A 27,472-nucleotide genomic window follows, 5' to 3' on the forward strand; every position below is an offset into this window, starting at 1 on the left:
TGGCTGGCGGAACCTAGGGTGCCACGTCACCTATCCACCGTGTCCTAAAACTCTTGCACAGCATGCTTGAACAATTCAAAATGGAGTCATCCACGAGTCACTGGTCACATCTCCTGTGGGGGCCTCAGCTCCTATCCTCACTGACATAATTGTCAGGGCCTTCCTCACTAGAGTTTTAAAGGGGAACCACCTCCTGTGTTAGCTTCAGATGTCTTGGCTTCCTAATTTCTTCTGTGGGCTTGGGTGGGCCCATCCCTGGAATGATCCTGCCTCCAACCCCTTTCCTCCTCAGGTGAAACACTGTTAATTTTTCTGTATGTGTGGGGAGCCCTTTGTTCCTGCTGCTGGAGACAAATTTAATTAACCTGACACAGCAGGGTGACAAAAGGTCTCTGGTCTGATCCTGAGCCAAAGAAATATAACAATTTTCTGAATGACCCATAATTTATACAGATATCCTTTTGGAACTTCCAAAATTGATTTTTCCCCAAAGGTTTAATATGTCACTGGTCTCTGTAGGCCAACGAAGCTGCACTCTAAGGCAGAACTCTCCCTTTATGTATAATAAAGTGTCACTACAGACAAACCAGTAAATCACACTGACTTTCCCTTTGAGTGCAAACTAAGATTATAAGGCCTATCACAGGTTAATATCTAATCCTGCAAAGTCCCCCCTGAGCTAGGCTACCTGTGTGCAGTTACTGGACTGCAGACAGTAATTTCCCTCACACAGCCCGCACACATGCCTGTGCACATTTCTTCGTGTGCAGCCTGCTAAGTGCCCCTTATCCTTTCTGTGTCACAGCGGGCTTCTCTTTCAAAGGCAGATACTGGCAGTAAACACATGCAGTCCATTTGTGTGATTACTGTGGGCGAGACACATGTAGAGAGACTTACACCCAGTAAAGCGTCCAAAATCGGGCAATCCCAAAAGCAAAGTAATCTGGGCATCTTAATGAGCAGAACCCAATTGCATCACTTATCCAATAAAGTAAGTGAGGAAATGGGCACCAGACGATTCAATCCGAGAACACATTAGGAGCAACAAGCAGAAATAGCTCTTCAAGGGGGAGTCATGGAATGACCCCCCACCCGTAGGACATGTGTAGCTACTTGCGAAAGTCCCAGTCAGACCCCATTCTGAGAGCCACAGGTCAAGCAGGGGTTATTAGGCCACAGCCGGACATTGGAGCTGCTTGCCTATATTGTCCTGGGTCTGGCCTACTGTTGCTCAACAAACTGGGCCAAGTACAAACTTTTCAGCACTCTCAATGGTATTGACGGCGAGCAGTCACAGGCTTCTCAGGTCAGTGATGGGATAAAGTAGCTCAGCAGTGAGCACCACATCCAGCAGCTCAATAATTTTGTTGTCCAGCACAGTTCTTCTCTTTTGCGAAAGACAAGCTCTTTATTTTACATAAAGACATATTACCACACACTACAGCAATGCGTTGAATACCTGACTCTCTGGAGTGAGTCCCATGTGCTTCAAGGTGGGGCACCTGTTAGCTGCTCTACCCTTCTTTCTACCTCCATTTTGTGGGACTGGAGTTCCGGAAGTGTACTCTCTAGATCAGGTGCACAGCTTCCTCCCACTCACCTAGCACACTGTTACTTTGTGGACCTAGATATCGTGAGTAGTTTCTCGTCTGTTGCTCTTCTGACAGCTTAGAGCCACAGTGGTCTTTCTGTGGGCAGATGGGCTCAGCAATAGCGCGCAAGTTCAAGTGCATGGCAGTGCTGCTCAGGTGCGGTGGCTGCAGGCTACAAAGTGAGTCTTTGAATGGCATCGGAAGGATGTCAGAACCCAAAAAGGTACGTCTGATCAAGAGCACTAACCTGTAGAATCTAGCCCAGCAGGAGCGATGCACGATGAGTATCCTACCATGTCCCTGAAGTTCAAAGAAGTGCTCATGTCCAAGAAATATGGATGGGAATGGAGCAAAGGACAAAATAAGAAAACTGGTCAAGCGCTGACCACGTGTTGTCACACCTGTACTCTCTTGGATTCTTAGGGGTTTATTTATAAGCCCTTGCGTCACTTTTGCTCCGCTGGTTCGCCACTTTTTGTGACTCACCAGTGGCGTAAAAACTTAGCCTTGTTGCACCATATTTACAAAGTAACGCATCTACCTAGATGCATCACTTCGTAAACCCCCGCGACACATTATACCTGTGCCAGGTATAATGTATGCAGGGGGGGGCGTTCCGACGCAAGAAAGGGTCGTAGAAGTGATGCAGTGAAATCTATGAGATTTGACTGCGCCGCTTCTAGGATGCAAATGCGTCAATATCTTACGCCTGCCTCACAGCAGGTGTTAGACTGACGCAGGCACATTTCACATAGGACCTGCCCATGTGTAATGACCCATTGCTGGAGTTGCGTCACTTTTGTGACACACTCCAGCAATGCTTTCAAAAGTGAAGCAGAAATTCTTTCCCGTAACCTAAGGGAAAGACAATACCCAATGAAGAGTATTACTCAGTCCAAAGAACGGGCCTGGAATAATAACAGAGAAGCCCTTTTGGAACCCAGAGAAGACACGACAACTATCCCTAACATCCTTACCTGTGTCACGACTTTTTCACCCAACACGAATCAAGTGACCAAGGTTTTAAAGAAACATTGGAACATCCTTAACACAGGGACAATGAACCTTGAACCACCCCGGTTTGCATACAAACGCTCCAAAAACATTAAGGATCTGGTTATACAAACCAGACCCAGACCCAAAACCAAACCTACACAGAGCACACTATGGCAACTACCTGCAGTCAAAGGACACTACCCGTGTGGTACGTGCACAGCCTGCACGTTTACATCCATACATAAAACAGTTACCCTTAACACTACTTTCTTCTGGGAATTGAGGTCACACACGAACTGCAATACCAGTAATTGCATATACCTAATAACATGCCCCTGCAACTTATACTACATAGGGATGACGACCAGACCGATAAAATTGCGAATCTCAGAACATCGCAGCAATTTTCGGTGCCACAAGCAGAACACCAAGATCAGTGCCCACTTTCTAGAGAAGCGACACTCACCAGATTCTGTTAAGTGGCTTATTCTAGAAGCCAACCCTCATTTATCGCAACACAATCTTTTAAAAAAAGAACAGAGATGGATACACCGTCTGTCTTCTAACGTCATTGGGCTCAATAACGATATTCCATGGGGGTCACTTAAACTCTAAAATTTCAAGGCACCGTGGTACCTACCCTCTCCCTGGCCACCTCCTATCAAGGTTTCTATTACATCTTCTCTTTTAAACCCATGCCACCTTTGAGAGTCACATTTTAACTCTACACTTACATACTTCGTCTCCCAATCCAAGATGGCCGCCACAGTTTTTTCAGTCCTTTGTTACCACAGTGTAAGAAACTTATTATTATTATTTCTTGATATCCTGAGAGCGGCTCATTTAACATTGCAGTTTTCACACTCAACTTACAGATATTTTCTGTTTGCACACGGATAATCCAATTCATGCCCGTGGGTTAGTTACGATCACGTGATATGTTCACGTGACCGGACCGGATGTTTATAATCCCTGTGTAATATCCTGGACGCTACCTCCCAGACTCGGTGGCTCGGGTAGGTCTATTAACGCAGCGTGAGCGGGGCAGACGTGAGTACAATAACCCTTTTCTTTCTTTTTCTAACACCTCCACACGTACTCGTGGCACGACGTCATGGTTGAGCCCGACCACCGCTAACGCTATTCAGTGACTGTTGCTGCATTCAAATGCCATGTTCTCCACTACGGGTTAACTATCGGAGGTCTGGTTAGACTTTTTAAACATTTTAATTTCTAATCCTGACCTTCTATTCTCTATCCACTTTTGTTACCCAGAAAGGAACAACACGATTGAGGCAAGCACGTGAGATAGCGCTGATACACATTAGACCTCAGCCACCTACAATAGATCCTAATAGAGACTCCTTTAGCCACTCTGGATGACAGCTTTGTCAAAGTGTCTTCACCCCGTTATCCACTAGACACTCTTTTGATCATAGTCTGGTGACGTGGTGATTCTTTCTGCATGATTTTTGATCCATGTGTTTTTAAGTCTATTCATTTGGTGGGGACTCGTGACTTCCCCTCCACTGCTTAACATCATTAAGCCTCCACATTATTGTTGCTCCACGTGCTCTCATGTCTTTCCAAATGTTGTGTTTTGTGACTCTCCTTCCCCTGCTTTACACCATTAAGTCTACTACCTTTTTGGTTTAGACTTACTTTTAGAGGTGCTTCGGTTCATGCAGAGCCCACCAAGTACTGTTGTGGTCCGCAGTCCTACTGAATAGGGTGAGTCCTATGACTTTTGCTGCCGCTGTTTATATTTTACTTGTTCCACATAGGTGATTAGTCACTTTAGTTCACTTTGTTGGGACACCACTTAAATTGAGCGTTTTTTGACGCTCATGCATCAGTAGTCACCACTGATCCTTTTTAAAAATGATGGAGATGAATCACCTTGACAGCTTTTTTGTTTGTTTTTCATTTATCAATTACCTGTGGTCAAATTTGATTTTACTATGATCTGTTTAACCTACCGTCCTCCCTTTTTTACAGGTAGCACCAGACCATGACAGGTATTTTAGCTAAATGATTCCTTCACACTATCTGTTGTGATTAGGAGACTAATATTCTGTATAGTCCCCCCCCTTTGTTTTTTGTAGATAGTTTTATAGGTCCTGAAGAATCGCGAGCGCACGAGCTCTTGGCGAAAAACATGTTGACCACCAATTTTAAGCACTCCAATTAGAAACATTAAATTCTACCGAGTGCCCATACACTTTTTTAATCAGGGAAGGAGACCTTTAGAATAAAATTGAATTCCTATACTGGTACTCTCTACCCTGTTTTAAATCACTTGTCCATATCTACAATCATTAGGCCCCCATACCCGCACTTCACCAAACTGCTGTTGGATTAAAAGAACTCCGATAAAGTGCCCCTTTTAGGGAGCCCGTTAGGCATTGCACCGCCGGCCCGACGAGGAGCAGCCCATATGATGAAGCATGACACCTGAAAGGGTGTGTGAGGGCATTAATATCCAACAAAAGGATTACCCACTTTGCACATAGCACTCAAGTAGTCCACTCTAGCTCTCTTGTTGATTCACTTCCAGCCTTCTCCTTTCATTGAGGATCAACAGGTAACACTCTTGTTGGTAGTCACACTCCAGCAATGCGTCATTTTTGCGCCTACAGATACGTCAGAAATAATGACGTATCTGTAACTCCTTGCGACATGCTGCGTCATACTGTAAATATGACACATCATTGGTGTCGCAAGGAGGGCACAATGGAAAGTGACGCATTGCTGTTTTCTCGCAGCGATGCGTCACTTTGCATAAATGAGGCCCTTACTGTTTGCTCTGAGGAGAGTTCAATTTCGTGTTCCACATTTTTGCATAAGTAAAGACCCACATTAATTTTCATCTACATATTACACAAACTTTTTCCCTTGTACATATACATTGATACACAAAAACATGCCCTCCTCCCTTAGATGCTCAATCATACCTGGTTAACTTCTTCAGGGTTCAAGTTTAAGTTGGTTGGTGCAAGTTACCAATACCGATCTGAGTATTAGTAATGTTCTAAATTGAGCCACATTTAGCACAATAAACAGCCTCTGGTAATGTTCAAAATTGAGCTGGTATCCTGTAGCATAATGAACAGTCTTAAACCCAAAATCAGTTTGTGCTTTCTGGCTGGGAATTGGAAAGTCTCTAGTCTCTGGCAGAAATCTATGTAGAGTAGTTTCTAGGTGCAGGTTAGTTGGTTAGTGGCATTTGTGGCATGCGTTTGAAGGGTGAGAATTAACTTAAATTATTTTGTTTCTTTTAGGAGAAGATGCCAGCGAAATCTATGTGATGTTGCTGGAGCAGGCGATGTTGCTGCAGTGAGACCAGGTGAGCGAGCTTCGGATTCCACTGCAGGTAAGGGCTTCTCTGGAGCCGGGTTCCTCGAGATGCACAGATTGCCTAGCAAAGGGCGTGGTGCCATGGTGTGCTCTATATACCTTCTCTCAAGATGGTTGCTGAGATTTTAAATTATTTTGTGACCATCGTGGAAGATCCCAGATCTTTCCAGGGTTTGCACTCTATGGGGCAGATTTACAAGCTCCTTGCGCCACTTTTGCGTCACTTTTCCCATGTTAAAAGTGACGTAAAAGTGGCGCAAGGGGCTTGTAAATCTGCCTCTATGTGTTACTACTGCGTTTACGGTGCTATCATGCTACAGTTGAGATTTGTTCATTAATTACCACCAAAATATACTATTCAGTCAATGATATACAAAATCCTGATATCATGTCAATGTGATCGCAAAAACCCTGATAATATGCGTAGTTAGTAATGTACCAATGGCACTCAGCCTAACTTTACTACACTTTGGATATAGGTAACCATGCATTAAGTCGCCATGAATGCATTCTCAGCATTCACCTTTCTCCTTTTGTGGAGAGTGATTTGCCTCCTGGTGATATTCGGGAGTGCAAGGGAATGGGTAAACTCATAACCTGGGTGCATTTGACACCGGAGCAGCACCTTTTGATGGTTGCCCGCTTCCGGGCTCTAGTGTGCTCTAAGCACAGATAGACCTCCCAGGCTCCACAAATTCAACTACTCCGGTAAGTAGGTTGTCAATCAAGCTTGGGCCTCCCTGGTTGGAGGTGGGACAGTTGTCTCTTCTGAACACCCGGGCCTCTGGTAATGGTTGTGTACTTCTGGCACTGTTTGGGGCAATGGCAGCAGTCCAGCGCTCTAGGTGAGCTAGTGATTTCTGGTGCTCAGCACCGGCCCTTAATCATCAACACTGATGCTTTTCATGAGCACCTCTAGTTTGATCTAAGCACAGATAGACATTGCAGGCTCAACAAATCCAACTACTCTATTAAGTATGCTGTCAGTCATGCTTGTGCCTCCCTGATTGGAGGTGGGTCAGTAGTCCTTTTTTTACACACCCGGGGCTTCAGTGATGACTGGGTACTTCTAGCACTGTTTGAGGCACATTTGAAACAGTGGTTTCTGGTGTTTAGCACCAGCACTTAATCATCAACATCGGCGCTTTTCATGAGCACCTGTTGAGGACACATTCATTTAACACATTCATTTATGGGGAGATTAAGTTATTTGCCTAGAATCACTGGATGTTGAATGAACACGGAGACTCGAACCAGGTTCACCAGCTCTGAAGTCTGCAGCTCTGGCCATTACACCACATCCACTCCCCATTTTCATGGTTAGCAGTTGTTTCTGTTCTAGGTGGCGCTAACAGGCAAAATGGGCTAGTGCAAGCTGCCTCCTGATGAGAGCCCCGGAAGAAAAACCTCTGACCTCTGGTCAGGGACCTGTCCTCTCCTTCAGCAGCTCTGCTGTTGTGCCGCTGCCGCTGACAGAGGCCTGGTAGGTGTTCGAGCCTGCCTTTGCCGCTTCCTCTGTTGCCTGCCTGCCTTGTGTTGTCCGTTTTGCCTTTGTTGTCTTCTTTCGATCTTCAGTGTATTTATTGTACTGTGACTGTATTCTTTGTCAATTTCTGTGCCTTTATTCACTCTTAATTTCTGGGCCAGTATTTACTTTAATTTCTGTGCCTGTCTCCGTGCCCGTTTACTCACAACCCTTTTTTCCAGCCGCTGCTCCCCCATGGCCCCTCCCCCTGCCATTTCCACTCCTGCCTACCAGCTGAGCTTCTGAAGTGACCACAGCCACAGACAATTAGTGGTTGAAGACGTATTTATTCCTGCTCATCTCAACAACAGCTTCCAGGGAAATGAGTCTATGCTTCAAGCACAAACAATACATCACCATGGAGTTTATAGAACATTCATAGTGCCATGACAACACCTCTAAAGCTATTACAATATCTCCCTTCTTTGCATAAATAATAACAAGCAAACAATAAAGCGAAAATAGCAACACAAAATGAATACATTTAAATAAAAATAAATAACAAATAAATTCACCCCAGATAAATACATTTCAAATAAAGGAAAAATGAAAAACAAATTAATTCACCAATATCACAGAACAAACTTAAAACCATCTACATATACCCTAACACATTACAAATCCATACGTTTGGGAACAAATCTTTTGCGTGTGCTCCTCCTGATTGAGATAGAGGATCCCTCTGGAGATATACCTTGTGATGAACCATCGCAAGACCGACTCTCCCCATTCAGTCCAAACTTCCCACCCTCACGGAAAGAATTACCAATACCTGGTACAGAATTTAACTTCAAACCCATTCGTACCGCAACCTTATCAGGGATCCTATAAACCCTAGACACATTCCACCAATTTTTCCCTTTGACCCTCACAGCATGCCGCGAGACTAAATCTACACAAACAGGTTGACTGAACTTAGAAAAACCTTTGGGTACATTGTGTGGAATCTTTATCTTAATCCAATCCCCTTCTTTTATATTGTGAGACCACCCCTCTTTAGAAGAAATCTCTTCATATGGACAAGAAGTATCTTCTTCAACACAAGCTTTATGACCCACCTGTGAGGGTGACAAACCTGAACTAGACAAAGATCCCCACTGTCTCATCCAGGCTGGACACATGTTAAACGTGGCAATTCTCCCTCTCAGTAATTCAAATGGACTTTTCCCAAACTCCAAACCCGGTGTAGTCCGATGTGCCCACAACATGCTCTGCACAGCTCCCCCGATATCCATATTACCAGAGACAGCCCATTGCACACATTCAACTAACATACGATTCATGCGCTCAATGAAACCATTACCCTGTGGGTGATAGAGAGCTACACGCTTGTGGAGAATACCAGATTGACTCAAAAAGCAAGACATTTCCTTGGAGACAAATTGCACTCCATTGTCTGATACCAGTTCTTTGGGAAATCCTTCCCTCGCAAACAGACTTTCCAAAAACTTGATAACCCTGGTCGTATTAGGCTCAGTCATAAAACACACTTCCCACCATTTACTGTAATAATCCGCTACCACTAAAGCGAATCTGTAGTTGCTAGATAAAGCATTAAATGGACCAATGAAATCTACAGCCAACTTCATCCAAGGCCCAGAAGGTAACTCAACTCTTACTTTGGGAGGAATAACCGTCTTTATTACTTTGTCACTGGAACAACAGGTGTAACAATTTTCCACCATACTCTCTATTTGCCGGTCCATTGAGGGCCACCAATATATGGAACGAACTCTGCGTTTAGTACACGTCTGCCCCAAATGACCTTCGTGCCCAGCCTTAATTATCCGATCTCTCAAACTCGCTGGAGGTACAAACTTGTCACCACGCAAAATCATTCCACCTTCCTCTAAGGTTAGTTCATCACCCACTTTAGCAAAAGGTTGTAATTCAGAGTCTAAATGTTTCTCCTTTGGCCACCCCTGAATGATGCCTCTTTTAACTTCCTTAAGAATAGAATCTGCTTCCACTGCATCAAACCATTCACCCTCCTTGAAACACCCCTCTTTGCAAACATCAATGCTTGCAATCAAACATTCCTCATCTTCTTCTGCATCACATACTTCTTGTGTCTCTGGCAACGGTAATCTAGAAAGAAAATCTGGTCTAATATTCTTTCCTCCAGGAATGTGTTCAACAATAAAATTATATTGAAGAAGCTTGGAGCTCAACCTAGCAATCCTGGGCGTATGATCTTTTACCAACACACCATTAAGAATCGGAACAAGAGGTTTATGATCAGTCATAAGCTTAAAAGATCTACCCCAGAGAAAACCTTTGAATCTCTCAACTGCCCAGCAACAAGCAAGAAGCTCCCTCTCGATCATAGAATAGTTTTTCTCACTGGGATGCAATGATCTGGAAATAAAACCAACCGTGTGTTCTGACCCACCTTTCATTTGAGTCAACATGCCACCTAGACCATCCAGACTAGCATCCACAGACACAATAGACTCTAAAGCAGAATCGTATGGAGTTAGAATATTGCAATGATTCAATTCGTTTTTAATTTTCTCAAAATCATCTTGACATTCCTGATCCCAAAGAAACACAGTTCCCCTCTTCAAAAGCTCTCGAAAATGGGCAGTCTTAGTTGAAAAATTTGAATAAATTTGGCATAACATTCACACATGCCAAGAAAAGATGACACCTGTTCCTTGGATCTAGGGGAAGGAACTTTAACAATAGCTTCAAATAAACCAGCTCTAGGAAGAATGCCTTCGCCTGAAATGCAATGCCCTAGATACTCTATGGCCTGGACCCCAAAAACACATTTACTTAAGTTCCCTACAATGCCCTTATCTTGCAATCTGTTCAACACTTCGGTTAAACTCTAATCATGTGAAAACTTGCAAATACCAGCTACCAGAATGTCATCCTGGAAAACCACCGTATTCTGCACACCCATCAGAACCTTTTCCATGACGCGCTGGAAAACAGAAGCAGCGGAAGCTAGCCCGAAAGGCATGCGTTTGAACTGAAAAGTTCCAGACGGGGAAACAAAAGCAGTCAAATGTTTAGATGATGCATCTAACTCCACCTGATGGTATGCTGAAGACAAATCTATCTTAGAAAACCATTTGAAACCTTGAAACTTTAACACTATGTCATCAATACGGGGTAGCGGGTGTGAATCCACCCAGATGTTTTTATTGAGACTGCGTAAGTCAATGCAGACTCTAAGGTTGCCATTTTTTTTTCGTGCAACAACTAACGGACTTAACCAAAGAGACGACTCAACTGGTTCAATCACCCCTGTTTCACACATCTTTTCCAACTCTTTAGCCAAATCATCTCTAACACTCAAGGGTACATTGCGCAGTTTGTGTTTGGATGGAATGGCTCCATCTTTTACCTTGATGAAGTGTTTAAAACATTTGATCAAACCTAGAGATTCAGAAAAAAACTTGGGAAAACTGCTCCCCCAGCTAGTATATTCTTTATCACTTATTAACTCATTCACAATTGAAACTGGTTCCTTGGTACCCGGCCTAAGGGTCATTTTAAACAAAGCTTGGTGATACCACCCCAAGATATCTAGTCCTTTGATGGCTACATACATTTTTCCTGTGATAATTTTTCCCTTGAACATTAAAGTGCTTTCAAAGAAGCCTTTAAGTTGAATCTTTCTTCCTTCGTAGGACACGGGACTTCTATCAGGAGGTTCTAAATGTCTGTCACCCCATACAGATTCAAACAACTCTTCCGTAATCATAGTCATCCGTGCTCCCGAATCAACAAGCAATTTTAAGACTTTGCCATCCACCACTATATCGGCTATAGGGTCTGCACAATCCTCACAATCATCCTTTACTACCAACATGAGATCACTCATGGAACTAACGACTTCTGTGTTGTTTTCTAGATTGTCGCACTCTTCCCACACCACACTGACATTCCTTCTAGAGTTGCATACTTTGGCAAAGTGACCTTGTTTACCGCAATTCCTACACAAAGCATTCCGAGCAGGGCAGACTGGTGAATTAGGAAAGTGGGTAGCATAACCACACTTTGAACACATATTCTTCTTTTGGGAATAGAACTGTTTCCTATCTTGTTTTGCAACCTGTGACTTCCCTTTAACCTCAATGTCATTTCTTTCACTGGTGTTCTTATCAGATACACTGTTCTTATCTGCACTATTTTTGCTTACATTTACAACACCAACGGTTGCTTTATCTGATCTCAGCTCATTTGACGATGTTTGCGATAATTCTATGCTTTTGACAATGGAAATTGTTTCTTCAAGGGATGGATTTTTCAAGGTTAGTAACTTTTGTTGAACCTTTTTGTCTCTGCACCGTACCACAATTTGATCTCTTATGAGTTGAGATGTGAAAGCTTCAAATTCACAGTCAGATGGCAAAATGCGTAAAGAAGCAACATACGATACAATGCTTTCCGACGTTTATTGTTCTCTTGTGAAGAACTTATGTCTAGCTACAACTAAACTTTTTTCCACATCGAATTGTTTTTCAAGCATTTGAATTGCCTGGTCAAAATAATTGAGTGGTTCAGCCCCTTCTGCTACTTCTGGCAAAGGTAAATGCTCAAGTACGGCCTGGCCCTCAAAACCCAAATTATGCTCAAGCATAAATCTTTTACGTTCTGCACTAAATCTGAGACCCCCGATGGCCCCTAAATACTTTGTGAAAGCTCTGTACCATACCTTCCACTCTACTGGCGGGTCCCCTGGAAGCTGTAAAAATGGAGAGGGTGCCTGTACATTTTGCATGATGTAAATGTGGATGAAATAACTGAAAGACTAATACACAACTCAAATCACACAACTTACACCAGCAATGTACGTTTTCCCTTTTTCCTATGCTACTAGAATAACATTTAAATCCTGTTGTAAAATATTGTATGACTTTAAATCTTTAGTATGTGCCGATTTTCCCCTTAATAAATAAAACTCGAAAAGAAAAAAACTTTGTATTTGACCAACTGTACTATAGGAAGTAAAATGCTGAAGCTAAAATAGATGTCCACTAGATGGCGCTACGATATTGGTTTAAAGACAATAATTAAACCCAACACGAAAGAAAAGGAAAATGTGTCTTCTGGTTGTGCTTACAATTTGCACATAATAAACGAAAAGTACCTAAAGCACAACTGTCAAGTGCTGGTGACTGTGCTTGACTGTTTTAATCCAAAAACTTCCGTGACATTCTTTAAATCCGACGAACGAAGCCTCTAGGTGTGTGGTAACAATGACGTCTTTAAGTTCAACAAACGAAGCCTCTGGGTGCGTGGTAACGATGACGTCAGTGCGCACAGGGACGTAAGCCGTGTGGTTCAAGGCATGCTCCTGCTGCACTGCGATGAAGGACAGGGACAGAAGAAACAATGGAATCCTGGCGATGACAGCGCGCGTGACTTCAATAACGGCAGTGAGTACGCGAGCGGCTTACAAAAGAAAATAGATGTAACTGTCAATGTCTAGGACTTGATTAAAAGTTTGTTTAGTTGATCACAAGTCCTCCACTCACTGTTGGGCTCACTCAGAGCTGCTCCCATGAAGACCACAACATCGGTGTATGCACCACGTCCGTGCATGAGCTTTACAAATACACTTGAAGAAATAAACGCCTTCCCAAACACCTCAGATGGATAGAGTAGGCAGATGCTCCTGTACACGCTCAGGGCATAGAAATCCAACGACGATCCAGTCAGCGTTTCCACACGTTGTTGGCAGCGACAAGGTTCAGCTGTCCAGCCAAAATGAACCAGACCTCAAATGGGCTCAAAAACCGAGACGGAACGTCCCATCGGTTGAATGAACCCCTTAGGCACAAAATAAAGGTTTTGAATCAGGATTTGCAACGGTTTCTTAAGAATAAAGTCCACAGGTCCAAAAAAAAATAGAAAATAACACAACTCCACAGATACACGTGGGTGCGAACTGAGAATGAGCAGTATATCCCAAAAAACGTCGCCAATTGAAGTGACCACAGCCACAGACAATTAGTGGTTGAAGACGTATTTATTCCTGCTCATCTCAACAACAGCTTCCAGGGAAATTAGTCTATGCTTCAAGCACAAACAATACATCACCATGGAGTTTATAGAACATTCATAGTGCCATGACAACACCTCTAAAGCTATTACAGCTTCCCTCCCCCTTTTTAATGGCAGCTGCTGCAGGGGTGAGCAAGCAAGACCTCTGACCTCTGGTCAGAGACCTTCCCTCTCCCCCAGCAGCTCCGCTGTTGTGCCGCTGCAGCTGACAGAGATCTGGTAGGTGATCGAACCTGCCTTTGCCGCTTCCTCTGTTGCCAGCCTGCCTGTTAGAAATGGGGGTCTCCGGTTGGCAGTGGATGGCCACTGTCCAAGCAGGGACGCTTCTTTCTAAGTCAGAGTGAAGGGCTGCACCCCTTTGACAACCCCTGCTCCATCCTGTGGTAACGTAGCACGAGCAGTTAGGCTAATATCAGAGGCAGTGTGTTAAGCATCTATGACCATACACAGTAATACAGTGAGGAACACTACAAAGGGACACAACACAGGTAGTTATCAAAAATAGTTATCTTTATATATAGGCTTATCACAAGACCAAATAACGAGGAAGCCACAATACTGTACAAAAATATTACTCTCTTGGTGCTGCAAAAATAGTTCAAATGGGGAATGCAAAGTTCAGTTCAGGCCAGTGGTCTCTGCGACACTTTTACTCACAGTTCCTGGATGTTGGTGTCAATAATCCACAAAAATGCAGCTACGGCATGATAGCGTTGTTTTTCCTCACGCTCTTGGTCGCGGCGGCTCGCAAACGGACCTTAGCGATGGTTTCGAGGCCCGCAAACGTGCGGGGCGATGATTTGATCAGCTAGCCCTCAGCGGCAGCCGTGCGACGGATTTCTTAACGCTCCTCGGCGGCTCACTAACAGGCTTTAGCAATGATTTCGGGGCCCGCAAACGTGCGGGGTGATAATTTGATCAGCAAGCGCTCAGCGGCAGCCGTGCGATGGATTTCTTAACGCTCCTCGGCGGCTCGCTAACAGGCTTTAGCAATGATTTCGGGGCCCGCAAACGTGTGGGGTGATAATTTGATCAGCAAGCGCTCAGCGGCAGCCGTGCGACTGATTTCTTGACGCTCCTCGGCTGCAGCGGCTCGCTAACAGGCTTTAGCGACGAAATGAAGTCTACTGGGCCTGAGACTTCAGTCAGGATGCTAGTTCTCTCTCTAGCCCTTGGGTGATTGCAGGTTCAAGATTAAAAAGATCTCTTGCAGCTCCTTCTATTTGCATCAACCATCTGAGGGGCCTGTGGTCTGTCTGAACCCGGAAGTGAGTCCCAAACAGGTATGGTCTCAGCTTCTTCAGCGCCCAGACCACAGCAAATGCTTCCCGCTCAATTGCATTCCACCTCTGTTCCCGTGGCAGTAACCTCCTACTGATGAAGGCTACAGGTTGGTCTAGTCCCTCCTCATTGATCTGTGACAGAACAGCCCCCACCCCATGCTCTGAAGCGTCTGTCTGGACAATAAATTAGTTAGCAAAGTTGGGTGCCTGGAGTACGGGCGCTGTACACATGGCAGTCTTGAGGGCATCAAAAGCTTTTTGACAGATGTCAGTCCAGGTCACAATCTTTGGCTGCTTCTTGGAAGTCAGCTCAGTCAAGGGTGCAACAATGTTGCCATAACCCTTGACAAACCTCCTGTAGTACCCCGTGAGTCCTAAGAAGGCCCTCACCTGCGTCTGGGTCCTTGGGGGCTCCCAAGCCAGGATGGTCTCAATCTTGGGCTGCAGGGGTGCCACCTGGCCACTCCCCACTTGGTGTCCTAGGTACACCACACAACCCTGCTCAATCTGGTACTTACTGGCCTTGATTGTGAGGCCTGCTCTGCGCAGCGCCATCAAGGTGGCGCAAGTGATCCTCCCAGGAGGAACTGAACACTGCAATGTCGTCCAGGTAGGCGGCACTGAAATCCTCCAGCCCAGCCAACACCTGGTTGACCAACCTCTGAAAGGTGGCAGGGCCATTCTTCATCCCAAAGGGCATCACGCGGAACTGGTAGTGCCCATCTGGTGTGGAGAATGCTGACCTCTCCTTTGCTCCATCAGTCAAGGCGATCTGCCAGTACCCAGACGTCAGATCAAACGTGTTGAGGTACCGAGCAGCCCCTAGCCGATCAATGAGCTCATCTGCTCTGGGGATGGGGTGCGCGTCCGTCCTTGTGACCGAATTGAGACCTCAGTAGTCTACACAGAACCTTAATTCAGGGACCTCACCAGGCGCGGCAGCTTTTGGTACCAAGACCACTGGGCTGGACCAAGGGCTGCTAGAGGACTCAATCACCCGTAGGGCAAACATTTTGGAGACTCCTCCCTAATGTAGTCCCTGACCCTGTCAGACACCCGGCAAGCCTTATGCTTGACAGGAAGGCTGTCCCCTGTGTCTACCTCATGGAGGCACCAGTCAGTGACACCAGGCACTAGGCAATACAAATCTGAGAATTGTCCCAACAGCTGGTGACAATCTCCCTGCCGCTCAGGGGTCAGTGTGGTGGAGAGGACTACACACTCAACTGACCCATCCTTCTCTTCTGTGCACAGGAGGTCAGGAAGAGGCTCACTCTCCACCTCCATTCCAGCATCTGAGGCAAGCAACATGCCCAATTCAGACCTCGCAAAGTGGGGCTTCAGGCGGTTCACATGCAGGACCCGCAGGGGGTTCCTGGGCGACTGAAAATCCACCAAGTAGGTAACTTGACTTTTGCGCTCCACCACCTCAAATGGACTGGTCCACTTATCTTGGAGCGCGCAGGGCTCGACTGGGGCCAGTACAAAAACCTTCTGACCAGGTTGAAACTCGACGAGAGTGGCATTCTGGTCATGCCACCGTTTCATCTCCTCATGGCTGGCTTCCAGATTTGCCTCAGCAATCTTTCTGAAACGCCGAGTCTGGTTCCTGAAGGCCAAGATGTAGCTAAATACGTTTTGGGGAGATTTCCTGGAAGATTGCTCCCAGCCTTCCCTGACCAGACTCAGAGGCCCTCTGACCGGGTGACCATAGAGTAGTTCAAAGGGGCTGAACCCGAAGGACTTCTGGGGCACCTCACGGTAGGCGAACAACAGGCATGGCAAGAGGACGTCCCACTTACACCTCAGGGGCTCCTCTAGGCCCATAATCATACATTTCAAGGTCCGGTTGAACCTTTCAACCATGCCATTTCCTTGGGGGTGGTAAGGAGTGGTGAACTTATAAGTTACCCCACACTCCTCCCACAGAGACTTCATGTACTGGGAGATGAAGTTGGTTCCCCAGAGAGGTGGTGTCAAGACACCACCTCTCTGGGGAACCCCACACGGGAGAAGATCCCCATCAGTGCATGTCCCACCACAGGGCCGTCACTGTCCTGAGCGGGGTGGCTTCAGGGTACCGGGTGGCATGGTCCACCAAGACCAGGATGTACCTGTTACCCATGGCTGTCTTGGGGTCCAGAGGCCCCACAATGTCAATTCCCACTCGCTCGAATGGGGTACTCACAAGTGGAGAGGGCTGGAGTGGGGCCCTGATCTTCCCCCCACTCTTCCCACTTGCCTGGCAAGTCTCACAGGTCCTGCAATAAGTATCTGTACTTTTGCGCATCTGGGGCCAATAAAAGTGGGTGACCAGCCTCTCAAAGGTCTTGGTCTGCCCCAGATGTCCTGCCAACGGAATGTCATGAGCCAACCCCAGTAGGAAGGCTCTGAAGCGCTCGGGTACCACCAGCTCACGGCCGACCCCGGCTCAGCAGCCTTAGGCTCACTATACAGGAGACTGTTCTCCCAATAGATCAGATGCAAACCTGACATATCACCTGCTGCCTGGGCTGCAGCCTGACGCTGCATACCCTCAAGAGAAGGGGAGATTTTCTGCTGCTCACAAAAATTCTCCCTGGTGGGCCCCCCTCCTGCTGCCAATGGGTCAGCTCAGGCAGGTCTCCCAGGTTGGTGCTTGGCTCACCGATAGGCTCCAGGGCATCCCCCTTAAGGTCTGCCCCTTCCCGGGCCGTGGGAACTAAGGGGGCTGGTTTCCTGCGCCCCCGCTCCTTCTCTCTAAGGCAAGGATTTGGGCCATACTTTCAGGCTCCAGACTTTTCTCAACACCCTTTTTGGCTGTCTTGGACCGAGTGGTGGCACACGCCCATTCAGGCAGACCCAGCATTTCCAAGTGAGAACTTCTCTCCACCGTAGCCCACGGGGAGTTCTCCAAATCGTTGCCCAACAGACAGTCTACAGGCATGGTGGACCTCACAGCTACCTGAAGAGTTCCTGAGACCCCCCCCCCCCACACTGGAAGGGAACCTGAGCCACCTCAAATTGGCTCTCTGAGATGTCGGCTGACACTACTGGGCAGAATGCATGGGGAATAATCTGCTCTTGGGACACCAACCGGGAGCTGACAGCAGTTATACTGGCTACTGTGTCCCTGAGAGCCTCCACTTTATGGCCATTGATGGTCACCCACTGCCTGTATTTCTTAGTGTTGTCAGGCAGAGCAGTTTTAGAGACCATCTTGCAGTCTCCTAGGGAGACAAGGGTTAACTGTACAGGGTCAACAAATGGAAACCAGGGTCGAAATTTGGGAGCCAATACTTTCTATATAAGCATCTTCAAAGTCAGGAAAAAAGCACAACAGTGAACAGTATCATTTATATTGAATCCCATCAGCCACTAGAAGTAGCGTACATCATCATTTAGGATTCAACCATACACTCGACTCCAGTTCAGGAGAACCATGTATGTATGAACAGAGAGGAAGAAATGAAAATCACAACTCCAGATCTACTATGATGTCGCTAAGATGCAATTAGATGTGGTTGATGGTGTTGATGGAGTGCAGAAAAACAAAATCAGTGAGTGCAGCTCTACACAGCCGGAGGTACCGACGGATAGAGCGGGGCCTCATTCATCTGAGCGGATGCCAGGTGGGGTGAGGAGAGACCCCCTACGTTGAGGGGATTTGAGTATTACTCCACGAATACTCGGGAGGGTTTCAGAACCTGCATTCAAGTAGGTTTTGTATTTTCATTTCTTTTTTGGATAACACACCATATAGCAGTAGCATGTTGATTCCGGTCCTGATGAAAGCCTGATTGACACCCAATCGATAGGCTGAAACATGTAGACCAACTTTAGGACACTAGCAGTTATTCTTTCAAACTGCTTTTGCACTGTTTTTAGTTTCATCACTTGGCCAGTTATTAATAAAATGGTTGTACTGACCCAGTAGATGTTTTTAACATTTGCACTCACTGATTTTGTTTTTCTGCACTGCTTCAACACCATCAACCACATCTAATTGCATCTTAGCGACATCATAGTAGATCTGGAGTTGTGATTTTCATTTCTTCCTCTCTGTTCATACACCACATGGTTCTCCTGAACTGGAGTCGAGTGTATGGTTGAATCCTAAATAATGATGTACGCTACTTCTAGTGGCTGATGGGATTCAATATCAATGATACTGTTCACTGTTGTGCTTTTTTCCTGACTTTGAAGATGCTTATATAGAAAGTATTGGCTCCCAAATTTCGACCCTGGTTTCCGTTTGTTGATATTGCATTAAGGTAAAGGGATTGGTAACCATAGGGTCGTTAAATATTTTTCCCTCTGACCCCCCTACTCAAAATTTATTATTGATATAACGGTATAGGGTCCCACCCCTCTTGGGCATCCATCTCTTCTGCTTCCAAGGCTACACTAGCCATCTGGCGGGGTGGCGCACGGGGTGGGGTGCGGCAGTAGCCCTCTCAGGACACTGGGGCCCTCGGTGGAACTCCCTTGGTTGACCCCTATCCCCCCCACTTCTCTGCTGGGGACCCTGTCTACCTCTGGCGACGTCTCCCATTGGACCCTGGCGATCCCTAGTGCTGACCCAGTGGTCCGCCTCCTCAGCAAGCTTTCTAGGGTTAATCAGCCTGCAATCAATGAGGTGCTGGCGTAGCTCAGGAAAACAGTTATCAGATAGATGCTCCCATGCAATTAAATCATACAGTTGCTCAAAAGTTATTACTTTGCTACCCTTTACCCAGCGATCCATTGCTCTGCAAAAAAAAGACTCATAGTCCACCCATGTGATACCTTTATCTGTACATCTCAGGGGTCAACCCATAGTGGGTCATCAGCGCTTCTTTCATGTGTTCATAAACCATTCTGCTTTCTGGGGGCAGATCCAACAAGGTGTCTCTCCCCTCACTCACAAACCATCCCCACAACCCCGCTCCCCAATCCTTTTCAGGGACCTGGTGGGACACCATGGCTATTTCATAAGCGGCAAACCATTGCCCAATATCCTCACTCTTGTGGAAATCTTTAATAACTTCTTTAGGAATGTATACTCTGCTTTCCGTCTGTACTACTGGTATGCTGCCACCAGAGGGACTGGGGGCCTTTCCACTCTTTGCCTTAATCTCCAGCTCCCTCAATGCTCTCTTATGCTCAAGCTTCATTTTCATCATTTCAAACTCTAGCTTCTTGTTCTCAAGGTCTCGCTCCCTCTGATCTTCTAGTTTCATTTTAGCCATCTCCATATTATGGCGTTTCTCTCTTTCCCTGTCCTCCATCTCCTCTGGGGACAGACCCCTCGCCGACACACTCGTGCCCGGGCTGGAAAGCACTTTACCACCTACTACATCAATCACTTCATCCACATTTTCTCGCCTCCACCACAGGCTCTCCCATATCCCTAGGGGCATCCCTGGCTGCTAGCCAGAACTTCAGTACCTTGCAAAACTCTTATTTCCTGGTGAAACCTGTGGTAGGGACTGTAAATCGGGTGGGTTTTGTCGCTAAAGCCAGTTAGCGAGCCGCCACAGCCGAGGAGCGTCAAGAAATCCATCGCACGGCTGCCGCTGAGCGCTCGCTGATCAAATCATCACCCCGCACATTTGCGGGCCCCGAAATCATCGCTAAAGACTGTTAGCGAGCCGCCGAGGAGCGTTGAGAAATCCGTCGCACAGCTGCCGCTGAGCGCTCTCTGATCAAGTCATTGCCCCGCACGTTTGCGGGCCCCAAAATCATCGCTAAGGCCTGTTAGCGAGCCGCCGCAGCCGAGGAGCGTCAAGAAATCCGTTGCACGGCTGCCGCTGAGGCCTCGCTGATCAAATCATCGCCCCACACGTTTGCGGGCCTCGAATCCATCGCTAAGGTCTGTTTGCGAGCCGCCGCGACCAAGAGCGTGAGGAAAAACATCGCTATCACACCGTAGCGGCATTTTTGTGGATTATTGACACCAACATCCAGGAACTGTGAGTAAAAGTGTCGCAGAGACCACTGCCCTGAACTGAACTTTGCATTCCCCATTTGAACTATTTTTGCAGCACCAAGAGAGTAATATTTTTGTACAGTATTGTGGCTTCCTCGTTATTTGGTCTTGTGATAAGCCTATATATAAAGATAACTATTTTTGATAACTACCTGTGTTGTGTCCCTTTGTAGTGTTCCTCACTGTATTACTGTGTATGGTCATAGATGCTTAACACACTGCCTCTGAGATTAGCCTAACTGCTCGTGCTACGTTACCACAGGGTGGAGCAGGGTGGAGCAGGGGAGCAGGGGTTGTCAAAGGGGTGCAGCCCTTCACTCTGACTTAGAAAGAAGGGTCCCTGCTTCGACAGTGGCCATCCACTGCCAACCAGAGACCCCCATTTCTAACATTGGTGGTCAGCGGTGGGGATCTGGACTTGCGTTTGTGACCGCATACAGTAATTATAATGTAGAGTACTAGTGAGTGCAGAGCATAACGTACCACATACATATTTGAGGATTTTTTTTTTTTAGTCTATTTTTGATTAAGAGTGCCAGTTATTGATATAATGGCCAGGCCCAGAGTCGTTGACCCAGAAGAGTTCTCCTGGGAAGAGGAGAAGTTAGATACCTACACTTCCAAGGAGCTCACATTTGTTTGCGAGAAATTTACAGTCCCTACCACAGGTTTCACCAGGAAATAAGAGCTTTGCATCCTCGACTCCTTCCTCTCCATGTCCAAACAGATCAATGCCGTCTCCTCCTCCTGTTTCAACACCCTCCGCACGCTTCACAGGATCTACAAGTGGATCCCGACCGAAACAAGAAGAACGGTGACACAGGCCCTGGTCAGCAGCAGGCTGGACTATGGCAACGCACTCTATGCCGGAATCCCAGCCAAACACCTACGACGACTACAGCGCATCCAAAATGCCTCCGCCCGACTGATCGTCAACGTCCCCCGCCGCAGCCACATCACCCCCCACCTGACAAACCTACACTGGCTCCCAGTCGACAAGAGGATCACCTTCAAACTCCTCACCCACGCACACAAAGCACTCCACAACACCGGACCCGCCTACCTGAACAGCAGACTCAGCTTCCACACCCCCACCCGCCAGCTCCGCTCTGCCAGCCTCGCACTTGCCGCTGTCCCCCGCATCCAACGAACATCCTCCGGCGGCAGATCCTTCTCCTACCTCGCCGCCAATACCTGGAACACCCTACCTACCCAGCTACGGCAGACCGAAGACTTACTCGCCTTCAGAAGACTGGTCAGGACCTGGCTCTTCGAGAAGTAGCGCATCCACCCCCTCTCAGCGCCTTGAGACCCTCACGGGTAAGTAGCGCGCTCTACAAATATCTTGATTGATTGATTGATTGATTGGACCACGGTCACCACCGAAGATACCACCACAACCATAAAGAGCACCCACTCAGGAGCCCCCACTACGATGCACCATCATCGCCACCTTTGAATCCGGCCCCTTCCCCGACGACTGGAAACAGGCAGAAGTCGAGCCTCTACTCAAGAAACCCTCTGCAGACCTGACCGGCCTGAAGAACTACAGGCCCATCTCTCTCCTTGTCTTCACAGCCAAAGTCACCGAGAAGATTTTCAATGCCCAGCTGACCAACTTTATCGAAGAAAACTCCATCCTCGCCCCCTCCCAATCTGGATTCTGCAGCAACCATATCACCGAGACCACCCTCCTCACTGCCACAGATGACATCTGCACGCTCCTCGACCAAGGCCACACCACAGCCCTCATCCTACTCTACCTCTCCGCAGCCTTCGACACCATCTCCAACCGCACCCTCGCAGCCAGACTCCACAGGTCCAGAATACAGGGAACCGCCCATAACTGGCTCCGCTCCTTCCTCCCCGGCAGAACTCAAAGGATCAGACTCCCACTGTTCCTCTCCGAGCCCACAGAGATCAACTGCGTAATACCACAAGGATCTTCACTCAATCTCATGCTATTAAACATCTACATGGCCCCCCTCGCCGCCATCATCCGAAAGCATGGACTCAGCATTGTATCTTACTCCGACAACACCCAGCTCATCCTCTCCCTCATGAAGGACCCCGAAACCACCAGACTCAGCTTCCACGAAGGAATGAAAGACTTTGCATCCTGGATGAGCAGCAGCTGTCTGAAACTGAAACTCAACTCGGAGAAGACAGAAGTCCTAGTCCGCGGACACTTCCCCTTTGTGTGGGACAACTCCTGGTGGCGCTCCGCCCTCGCCACCCCCTCCCCCCACAGACCACGCCCAAAACCTCGGCATCATACTAGACCCCTCCCTCACCATGACCCAACAGATCAATGCCTTGACCTCCACCTGTTTCAACACCCTCCGCATCCTCCGCAAGACCATCAAATGGATCTACCCAAAGCCAGAAAGACCGTCACCCATGCACTCATAACTACCAGATTGGACTACGGCAACACCCTCTATGCTGGAATCAACAAATCTCTGCTACGCAAACTCCAGGCCATCCAGAACACCGCGGCCAGACTCGTCCTCAACATCCCACGGCATGAGCACATCCCCCACCACCTGCGAGACCTCCACTGGCTCTCATTCGAAAAGAGAGTAACCTTCAAACTACTCACCCACACCCACAAATACCTCAACAACATCGGACCCAAATACCTCAACGAAAGAGTCTCCTTCCACGTACCCAAAAGGAACCTCAGCTCCGCTGACCTCGCCCTGGCAGAAACCCTGCTTATCCACAGAACCAGAACAGGAGGAAGATCCTTCTCCTACATCACGGCCAAAGCCTAGATCGAGCTCCCAGTCAGCATCAGAAACTCTCCTACTCTGCACACCTTCAGGAAGAGCCTCAAGACCTGGCTCTTTGGCTGATCCAAAGCTGCACCCTCCCAGCGCCTTGAGACCCTCACAGGTGAGTAGCACGCTTTAAACCCCCTCATTGATTAATTGATTGAATGAGCCCTTATTTGTTTACAAATTAATCACTGTAGCAGTCCAATCAGAAGCTGGGGTCTTCACACCTTGGTTGCCAGGATCTAATTTGGTACTTGGTTCCATGAGGCTTAGGCCTCATTCTTTGGAGCAGTGTAGTCCACTTAGCTCTCTTGGGAGGTCAATGCCAGACTAGTCAGTCACTGGGTAGGTTTCCTGTGGGAGGCACCGCAAGTGCACCATCTTCATTTTTGGGGCAGCCGAAACTGCATGATCGTGCTGTATGGGGCTACAGCCTTGTAGCGGGTGCCACAAGGCAACTGACGATCTTGATTTCATATTCAAAGGTGGTTCTGTCGGGTTTCAAAATAATTCAAATTGCGCATTAACATGTCACAAGAGTATCTCAGAATGCCTAGATAAAGATAATAACTTTTCAAAACAATAAGGCACAAGACTCAAATTGCTATATGATGCGTACATTTATCCAAATATTAGCATTCACATTCTTTACACATACATTGAAGGCTGTCAATAAAATAAACAATTAAATAGGTGGTAGTGACATTAGTGCTCGGTGTACAGTGATGTGCAATATTACGCTATACCCAGGTTCTGAGTGACACAGGGTCGCCCCGTTTTTTGTATAATTGATCTTGATTTCAGTCAGGCCAAGCAGTCGGGGACACTTCCACAAGTCCCATTCCAGCTGTAGTGTTCTCCTCAGCCTGGGTGCATGTAAATGATCATGCCACACAAGTAGCTCATATACTGTGTCTTTATTCTTTCGAGCGTAACCGTTATGTGTGCCTACTACAGCATAAATTTTCTTAACCACATTCAACCACTTGCATCACCATTCTATGGATTCCATCAGGGGCAACACACACAACACTACAGCAGCAACAATGAAGATGACACAGGAGGCCACTCAGGCACGCTCTGGAAGTGTGGCCATTACTCTAAGTAACTCTGGGTATGGTCTAAAACTTTGATCATGCTAGTAACACAGTCTGATTGTTTCAGTTAGACCCCCTGATCCAGGAACAACTGCTTCTAGACCTTCCAAATGTCAGCTCGTCTTGCAGGTTTGTCTTGCTCCATACCGCTCACTCAGGCAGGGCCCCTTGGATTTGCAAGACAAGTTAGTCAGTTCTTAATTCAAAGCAGACTCCAAGTGATGCTCCCTTATTGCTTGGAAGCTGGCTGTCATTTAGACACCAACCTTGTTTGCACAGAAGTTCCATGAGTACTGTGTGGAACACCCTCCTTCTTGGTCAAAGAGAACTTGGAATGAGAACAGTAAGTGGGTCAGCAGCTCTCACTTTTATACAGAATTGACAGATAGGTGATGTGGATTCTCTGTGTTTGCAGTACCAGTTTGGGTAACTTCCCACTTCATGTATACTTCTCAGTCTGTCCTGTGGGCTCAGACTTTCTTTTGAGTAACACTCTTCACAGCAGGGTTGTCTCCACGTTAGAGCACCCACAAAAGATGTACAAAGAGATGTGAACAGTCTGAATCTGACTATTAACAGCTACACTTGATAATGATCAGGAAAAGAGGCAAAATATTTTTTTCCTTTCTAAAGTACCCTTCACACTGTGATAATAGAAACTGCAGTCTCAGTCCGCACCCCTACAATCTACAAAATAGCTGTCTCAGAAAGTTTAATCAGCAGCCATAGGTATCAGAAAAAAACTATTCGAATTTCTAATGAGAAGCTTTTCTCCTCTTTCCATAACTTAGTTTCTGGGTTTTCTCCCTCCAGTCTAATGAATGTCAGCAATACACTTGTACTGTCTGGGAAAGCAACCTCATCTCCAGCCTGTGTCCATAAATAAGCTAGCAGATCTCAAAATGGAACTCACAGGTCTGTGTCACTCTTGTTCACTCAGGTGATCATGCAGATTTCATTAGCATACATGCAAACATACAGCGATGAACACCAATGAAAATGAGCGTACAATTAATTGATTTATATAGCTTAATTCAAAGCAAATAGGACACAAAAACAAATAGCATCCAATGAGATTCCTAGGAAATCTTGCACCTAAGTTTTAAATTGGCTATATTGAAGCTTTTTACAATTGCACATGAGCCCAGCCAACGCATTTCATCCATGCAGACTTCATCAGGGCTGTAGAATTAAAAACACAAATCAGCAATTGTATCTCATATATACACACACAACAATTTTCACAATAGACCGAATAAACAATACATGAAAATACTTATTAATAAAAAAACTCAAGAAATACTCCCTACCTATGTACATTTTAGTTCTAAAAAGAAACCGCTAGTTTATATACATTTTCTGGTATATTCATATATTGACCATACAATTATATTTATTAACTTCAAATGACAGGTTTCCTATTGTTTGTCCAAACTCTCAATTGACCAGTGTTGTCACAGGCCAATTTTGCTAAAATATTATGGATTAAAAACACTCACTTGGGTTATTCTTCAGATAATAATGTCTCACAGTGTGGGAGAAAATAAGATAGCAGAAGTCCATCCAAGGTTCCAGTTCCAATATGCATAGTGGTGTTGTACCCACTTGTTTAATCTACAGTAGGAAACAATCAATATCACTGATGTGAAAATATCAGGTATATTCCACGTGTGGAATGTAAGATGCAAAAGTGTGTTCTTAAAAACGCCCAACCCATGCCACTGGATATCCTCACAATCTTAAAATGTTATACAAAGACAAATATGTTCACCAATCTCTACTGACTCCTCAAACAATTAATATAATATTTTCAATTATTTCTTCAATATATAACCCAAATAAAACAATGATCAATTTATTCTACTTAAGTCCCTGACCCACACAAATTTGCCAAAGCCAGAACCATTATAGATTATTTGTCCAGTAATTAAGGGTGTGTTTCATCCACAATCCAACCAAGAAAAAATATATGTTTTTACCCTATTTTCAATTGTTTCTTCAATTAAAAAATCCCAAAATGTAAACATTATTACATTATATAATATTGTTTTCTCTTTACTATGGCCCACCACCATACACATGTAATCAAGTTACAATTTAATTCAAGCTCATTATTAATTATTCATGAAATGACAAGAGCTCTGCCTTACACTCACCTCACTAGTCCGTGTCTTTATTGCAAATCACGGGCAAACGGTATGTATCATTTGCCCTTTGTAGTTCTTAAAATGTATACCATTACTCCACCGACAAACCGATTGTGAATGTCTCCTTCCAGCTAGCTCATCTACCTATGCTATTCCGCGTACCAAATCAAAGGCCATATAGTGTCCTGACATGCAAATTCCGGAAGAGAATCTCTCTTCGGTTCGTTTCATAATCTGACCAATCAAACCACTTCAAGTACCACGTCACCCGTGGCAGTATCATATACAGCAAACTTCTATTTCCTGTCGTACCAGGTTCTTCTAATTCTTACAATTAGTAATGCCAACCATGCCTAGGGTGACAAGATCTTGAGAACCAAAAACCGGAATATTTTGCAAAAATAGAAGGAGGACTACCATTTTACATCAACGGAGTGGTGCAAAATTACAGCTGTTATCAACATAGAAACTTATAAGAGGCACCAAGAAAATAAATAAAATGGGATTTCTACAACCAGTATCCTACCTGTTAATTAAATTGCTTACTTATAACAGCTGCTTAATAGCACTGCTTTAGAACACTCAAAAAGTGCATCTCACTGGTTTGAGTCGATCCTGTCTAAAAACCGAGACATGAGCCAAAATTGCCGAAATGGTGGAAAACCGGGACTATCCCGGGAAATCCAGGACGCTTGGTCACCCTAACCATGCCTAGTGTGTCACG

The 27,472-nt window shown here is 46.0% G+C and overlaps 1 long non-coding RNA gene across 2 annotated transcripts in view; it reads right to left on the minus strand.

Moving 5' to 3' along the window:
• LOC146823292 (uncharacterized) overlaps positions 1–27,472 on the minus strand; it is a 426,450-nt gene that overhangs the window by 108,723 nt on the left and 290,255 nt on the right. The window contains exons 3-4 of one of the 2 annotated variants that reach the window (XR_014962163.1): positions 26,101–26,215; positions 25,680–25,783 (exon numbers count right to left, since the gene is read on the minus strand). This is a non-coding gene — a long non-coding RNA (uncharacterized LOC146823292). Of the gene's footprint in view, positions 1–25,679; positions 25,784–26,100; positions 26,216–27,472 lie in introns of those variants that run through there. The other variant, XR_014962162.1, reaches the window with a different exon arrangement.

The sequence above is a fragment of the Triturus cristatus genome, chromosome 5_2 (genome assembly GCF_964204655.1).
Source record: "Triturus cristatus chromosome 5_2, aTriCri1.1, whole genome shotgun sequence".
NCBI lineage: Eukaryota > Metazoa > Chordata > Amphibia > Caudata > Salamandridae > Triturus > Triturus cristatus.